Genomic DNA, 7,824 nt, shown 5'->3' on the forward strand with positions numbered 1-7,824 from the left:
TTCGCATCCTTACTTTAATCAGCAGGCTCGCAATTTTAAGTTACACTCCTCATAAACATTTAAAAGAAAATTCTCCAACAGTTATTTCATGGTTTTTTCATGTCTTTGTTTTATTCTAATTTTAATTAAAATAAAACAATTAGTTGTTTTATTTTCATTTTAATTCTCTTCTATACAATGAAATTCATTGTAAATACTGTACGGTTTAACAAAACTCACATTTGTTTCATTTATTTATTTATTTATTTATTTTTGTAAACTGTTATTTGTTAGTCCAAGGGCCAATCTAAGAGCGTGTGACTAAAAAGGACGCAGAAATTTTTTATCAAATCAATGTAACAAATTTTAGTTTTCACGTTTAGGAATATGAAATTTAAAAGAGCAGTAGCAAAATATAAAAAAGACATTTACATAAAATGTAAAATTGAGGTTTCATCAAAACTACGAAAATATTTATATAAATATTTGGGTGAAAATATGGGTATTTTTCAATGAAAATTACAGTTTCTATATATATTCCTGGCGACCAAAATGCTACATTTAATGTTTAATTTTTCAAATGTTATTTTACATTCTGAAAAAAATAAAAATTATTTCGTATTTTGCTTCTAAACAAATTCTCAATTTTCGATTTTTAATCCCAAAAAGAAATTATTCCGGGATTTAATCTAAATATTTTTCGATTGAACAAAGCCCAATTAAATAAAATGTTGACTGCAGTTGCAGTTATCAGTGCAGTTATGCAGCACCACTTTAAATTCTAAATTGCTCCAGCCAATTTACTTTGAAAAAATTTTAATTTAATTTAAAGCTAACAAAATACTAAATTTTCAGGTATCACTTTAATTTAAACCATCTTCAATTTTATTTCGGATGGAACTAAATTTTATTACCTCTACTGTAGTAATCAAAAGGGATAGTTTTTTTTTAATCATAATTGTTCAACAACTATTTTAAATTGGACAAAGCACAATTAAATTAAATGTTGACTGCAGTTGCAGTTATCAGTGATCGCAACACCACTTTAAAATCTAAATTGCTCTAGCCAATTCACTTCGAAAAAAGTTTTAATTTAATTGAAAGTTAACAAAATACTCAATTTTCAGGTATCACTTTAATTTAAACCATCTTCAATTTCGGAACTAAATTTTATTACCTCTACTGTTGTAATCAAAAGGGATTTTTTTTTAAAAAATCATAATTGTTCAACAACTATTTTAAATAGAACACTGTGATCACAGTTTTATCGATATAAAGTTATGAATTTCGAAAAAAAGGTTTTTATGATATTCGGCAAGTGAACCGTATTAGTAATCATATATTATTCTATGCATAAATATTAACCATAGAATAATATATGATTGATTACAAATATAAACGCTTATTACACCCAAGCGAAATTCCTATTTTTTCTTCTGGTCCTAGAATTCTAATATTCGATTGAAAACGTTTTCTGATTAGCTTTTTTTAACTAAAGTGTAAACCATGCAATTCAAATACGCACTCGCAATTACAGATGAAAAAAATCCTCTAGAGATATGCTTTTGCTCAGTTACGTCTTGTAAAAGAAAATAGAATATTAATAATCAGGACAAAATTTTAATCAGTTCCTCTCCGCTGAGGCGAAGCCGATTTCTGAGGTCTTTTTAATGAGGTGCAATATAAGATCGGGGTGACATATTGCAAGGTAGGTGATAAACCCTATGATTAGGTCCAGTAACTTGGGGCCCTTAAAAATGGCCCACAGGTTTTTTGATCACGGTGTGTGGTCCCAAACCTGTCGTCTGATTAAATTCGAATGAGGTGAATTAATATTTGGAAGGGAAAAAAATTGTCCATCTTTTGGTTTTTACCTAAGGGAGAGGAAACATGACTATTTTAGCTATTGCGCCAAATATTTGTTTTATTCCAGCGAGATTTAAGATTGATCTTAATTCAAAACGTTGAATACTTAAGCCTTTCTTAATTATATTTTTGCTTATTTATTAATTTTGTCATGATTATTTCTTTGAGTTTCTTTTTCTTTTTCATAATCACTTAAAAGATAATGCAGTTTTATTGTAAGACTTGCCATAACTGTTTTGCAGTCGTTTATTACTCGTATTTCCATAGAAACATTTTTGTTTTTGAAAATGGTGCCAGACGAATCCAAACATGGAAGAATAGAAAATCAGAGTATTTTTTTTAAATTTTAAAACATAAATAATGATGAGTTAGAAAATTTTATGAAAAGTAGTAACTTTAGAATACTGAAGCATTTCTGAATTAAATTTTTATTCAATAATTATTTTTGCGATATTTTTTTCTTTGAAACTTTTTTATAATCACTTTAATGTAATGCTATTTTAGAATAAAAAAATAATTAGAAGTAGGGTATATAGAGAGGCATAAAAAGACTTTTCATAACTGTTTTGTAGTCGTTAATTACTCGTTTTTCCGCAGAAATATTAAAGGTGGCGTAAAACATTTTGTCTTTCAAAATAGTGCTAGGCGAATCCAAGCATGGAAATACAAAGTTTCAGAGCATTATTTAAAACTTTAAAACATTAATAAACATTAGGTACCAAATTTCACAAAAAAATAATAACTTAATTAGAAATTGAGCATATGTGAGAAATAAAATAATTTTTGGTGAAATAAAATCACCAGCAAAATTTTAAATCGGAAAAAAATAAACAACCTATTTTTGCTAAAACAAAGATTAAAATAAAATTTTACTTAAATTTTTTTTAACACTATTTGTTCAAAATTAGTGAATCAAAATTCATGTCAATTAGTTTTTATAGAAGCTAGGTGTATGCCCGTAATAAACAAGAGTTGAGAAAAATCTGCTTATTTTTGAAATAAGGCATAAAATAAATGGATTTCACGAATTGTTTCATCTCATAAAAAATAAATTGCGAAAAAAGAAAAGAAATTGAAGTCTTAAATATGAGAAATATAAGGGAAGTATGCATTAGCAAATTTACAACTTACAAAAGTGAATCATTACTTACGCAAAAATGTGTAATTTGAATACTAGATATGTCGTTATATATTGCGAAACTCGTCTAAATATTGCTGAATTGAAGTAAATTAGGTACTATTTGATAATCATTTAAAGGTTTATGATTTCGTAACCAAATAAATTACGTTAGTTATCGCCTAAAACTAAATGTTGCGGCGATTAGTTTTCAGAACAGATTTAATAAGTCCTGAAAATATTACGTTTACTACATACCCATTCAATGTTTCACAGTAACCCTCATCTTCCTTGATGCATATCTGTACTTGGTTGTAAAAAATTCTAAACAATTCTCTGTTGGAATTTTTTGCAATTCAGACGCCGGGGTTTAATATTCAACAACTAAACAGCGTTGCCCGGCAAACTACCCTGTAAGACATTTAGAACGGCATAAAGTATGAGTGCATTGTAAAAGCATGATCCGTAAAATCCATTTTACCGTAAAATATTATACTGTAATTCTTACAGTAATATTTATTTAGAGTGATGCAGTGATTTTACAGTAATCAGTATTGTAGAGCCATGATGGCTCAGGGTGAACCGCCTTCCAATGAGGTGAACCGGGGTTCGATCCCGGTGATGGCTGGTCGATACGAATTGCGCATCCGACTTGCACCGACCACAGTGCTGACGTGAAATATCCTCAGTGGATGGATCATGGGTTAGAGTCCCCTTGCCTTTAAGCTAACCGTGGNATCAAGAGAATGGTTCCATCAAAAAGTCCACCACGAAGGCAAATTTCTCCCAATACATGATCCAGGAGTTTCCTTGTCTTCTGGGTTGGGTTCAAAATTACAAGGCTACGAAGTTGAACGTTAGTAATAGTAAACCGAAAAATTTGGTCAGCTGTTCAACGACATTTATAAAATAAAATTTTAAAAAATTAAAAATTAAAAAAAAATAAAAAAAGTAATCAGTATTGTAAAAATTACCGTATATAAGATTTTTTGTTTTGTAACATATTCTGGTAATAGATTTTACGGTAAAAAGTGCTTGCTTCCTGAGAACCGGTACTTTTTACCAGAATTTTTTCCAGAATTGCGTAAAGAAATCATTCACCAAAATCTTTAAACAAATTCTCCTGTTGACATCTAAGGATCTGAAAAAATTGCTAAGGGAACAAGGTTTACTGATATCAATGTCGTAAAGAAAACGTCAGAATTGATAAACATTCGAAAGCGGACTTAAGAAATTGTTTTAGAAACTTTTACAATCGAGTACAGATGTGTACTATTTAAATTTGAGGTTACTTCCTAACACTTAAAATGAGTATGCAATGCACATAATATTTTCCCATTTTCTTTCAAAAAAACAAATCTACACTTAAACTTTTTTCTATAATAATTTACTCATATTCTATATTTCTTACTTTGAAAGACTGAAGTTATAAATTGTTACAATCATTCGTTCAATGTTGATATTAAAGTAGTTCAATCATAGTGTATTACTTTGAAATATCGAAATTATAAAATATCTCCATCCTCCGTTAAATACCGATATTCCACCTGAAAGAATTCTAAGGGACAATTCCTCGAGATTTGTTAAATCACAATTACGACGTTTCATCACATTCCCATATTAATACACTTTAATAAACTCACAAATAAATTAATTCGAACAATTTAATAAATGTACGAAAACATTTTAATGTTCTTTGTTTCAATTTTTCGCCAAAATTACCACGAACTTTTCATACAAACTAGTTCTTTGTACTTATCAAGCATCAGAAATAAACTAAACATCCAGCAATTTTAATTCCAAAATTAAAATCCTGAAATTAAATATATAATAGAAAATTTTAAAATAAAAATTTAAATTAAATATGATTTTTGTCATATGTTTAATATTAAACTTAGTCTTTAGTCAGCATTAAAAAAAGTTTATTCACGGGAATTCTTTGATAAAACATAAAGCTTAAACAAAATAATGACGGGAAATAATTGTAAAAAGAAACTGAACATTGTTTCTAAGAAACAAAGAAATATATGTATAGTGCGCGTTTCTAACATAGTTGGAAAAAAAAATTCATTTGTTGAGTTTGGCTTTTTACATTCAATTTCAAAAACGAACAATAGAAGATTTACGAGAAATTCTTTTATTAAACTATTTTTCCCTCAAGTAATTCCATTATTTGAAATATTTATCTAGGAAACAAAATTAATATTTCACACACAATTTTCGTTTTCAAGAAAAATTCAAATCAAAACGAAGCTAATGTAGCATAGGACTCTAGGGAATAAAACGATGAGAGGGGGCCAAAAAAATTCAAAATAAAGCATTTGTTTAATCTTCGAAATTGGGGCCTTCAATTTTCCGAAAAAATGCAATTCAAAAATGCCTACATGCACGCCGTTTTTCTTTTCGAAACCAATGAACCCATGGGATTTCGACAATGCAACTTAGGAGAATTGCGAACAAAAAGCTCTCGAATTCGTAAATTACTTTCATGTTTTTTTTTCCTTCCTCAGATCAAGCCTATTTCTGTACATTTTATAATGGGATCGCAATTTTGCAGCAAAAATGACTAGAAAAAGGAAAGAAAAAAAAGTTATTTCTCATTATTATATCTTCTTATTAAACATGCTTCTTTTTTTGGGTGAAAAAAAAAGAAAATAGGTGATAGATATTAAAGCTTTTCGCAAGGAAAAGCAACACGAAGGAGAAAGAGAAGCGCCAAGCAAACTAGGATAATAACAGCTCTATCGGAAATATTAACGCCCCTGGGCCCTGGAGAAATTAGTTTTCTAAAAAGCAGCAGAGACAAGGTGCTGCTACTACACCTGACTAGAGACTATTAGGAGTATGGGCATGGAAGATTGTTGTTGTAAGAAAACGTCTCAACTCTCTCATTACCATTTCTGTTCTTAGTCACTTGCAAAGGAAGTAATAAACTTGCATCGGAAAAATTCCAGACCCTTCTCTTGAATAATTTGCAAGTTATTTACATGGGAGAATGGGTAAGGCAGGAGGGCCTTTTAAAATATACGCGTAGAAGGAGATTTAAGCCTTTCTGAAAATTCTTAGGACAACCTTTTTTGTGTATGTGTCAGTGAACATTGTCTTTTGGCGGTGTTAATAGGACCCCTTGCGAAATCTCTCAAGGAATTTTTAGTAAGAAAAGGGTAAGAAGGCCTTGTTTTGTAATATTTGAGGAAGTTCCCTATTATTGTTTTCACTTGTAATGAGAGAGGGTCTTATGTGTGTAGAGCGACCTTTGCAAATAATGTCTTAGAGGTTTCGTGTGATATTTTATATTCAGTTTGAAATGGGTGAAATTATTAGAGCTAAATTTGAAAGCAAAGGATTACCTGCCCCCATGATTGCGAAAATATTGTTTTTAATAACTCAAATTGGATATTTCTTGCTTCTTTCACCAGTTGTTTAAAAAATTCTATTTCTTTTTTTTTTAATCCTATTACTATGAAAGGAAATTTTTTTTTAACATTTGGTTTCAGATAAATCAGTGAATGTACCGAGCAAATTTTCTAGTTTTAGTGAAAGCAAATGTTTCGAGGGTATTTCTCATACGACGCCATAGGAACACTCGTTTTTGTTCCAAAAATAAAATGGAAGAGGTTAGCATCGGAAATAGGAATGGTGAAATGAACACAGTGTTTCCATTCAACGAGGGAATTTTTCAAAAAGTTTTGGCTTCTTACAATAAATGTAAAAAAGGGTGGAAGAGTTTTTATTTCTTATTTTATAACCGTCGTTGAGCAACCGACCCAATTTTATGGATTTACGACTACTAATGTTCAACGCCGTAGCCTTGTAATTCTGAACCCAATCCAGACGACAAGAGAACTGCTGGACCGAGTATTGGGAGAAATTTGTCTTCGTGGAGGACTTTTTGATGGAGTTAACCCGCATTTGCGTTACATGAAGGGGAAGACCACGAGAACCTCCCACGGTTAGCCTGACGGCAAGGGGACTCTAACCCATGATCCGTCTACCACTGAGGATATTTCACATCAGCACTGTGGTCGGTGCAAACCAGATGCGGAATTAGTATCGACCGGGATTCGACCCGGTTCACCTCATTGGAATTCGAGCGCTCTATCCCCTGAGCCATCGCGGCTCTGGAGGAATAGTTTGTCGAAAAGGGGCTATTTCAAGAAAACGGTCATAAAAGTGCCTATTTTTTTTATCCCTGTATCCCTGATTAGTGCTGACATTTAGTTTAAAATAAACTATCTACAAGAACCTTAAAAATATCCTGGTACTGCCATCTGGTGTGTAAAATGGAAAATAAAATGTTTTCCGGGCAAAAGAAATGAATTAGTTTTATTCTTATGGGCGCGTTACTACTGAACACTCCTGCCCGGAAATATCGCGGGAGCGAGAAATAAAGGGCGAAACCTTGCCCCGTCTTTTCCCGGGAGTGAGAAGGGAGGGGTTAATTTATACTCAAGCATTGTAAGGGATGTATAAGCTGTCAAAAATTGTAAACGCCTCATGAAATCTACTCCAAAACGAGTGAAACTGGTTCTAAAGTCGGAAAGAGGACCAGATTAAATATTAGTTTTACACAAAATGCATTAATAGCCTTTATTAACTGTTGTTTCTCAAAGTGATTGGTATATTCAATTAGTACGATTGCTTTATTGCCTTGATTTCTTATANTCTACCACTGAGGATATTTCACATCAGCACTGTGGTCGGTGCAAACCAGATTCAGAATTAATATCCATCGGGATTCGACCCGGTTCACCTCATTGGAATTCGAGCGCTCTATTCCCTGAGCCATCGCGGCTCTGGAGGAATAGTTTGTCGAAAAGGGGCTATTTCAAAATAGCTTAAATTAAATTTAACAATTTAAA

This window comes from Parasteatoda tepidariorum, chromosome 4 (assembly GCF_043381705.1).
Source record: "Parasteatoda tepidariorum isolate YZ-2023 chromosome 4, CAS_Ptep_4.0, whole genome shotgun sequence".
Taxonomy (NCBI): domain Eukaryota; kingdom Metazoa; phylum Arthropoda; class Arachnida; order Araneae; family Theridiidae; genus Parasteatoda; species Parasteatoda tepidariorum.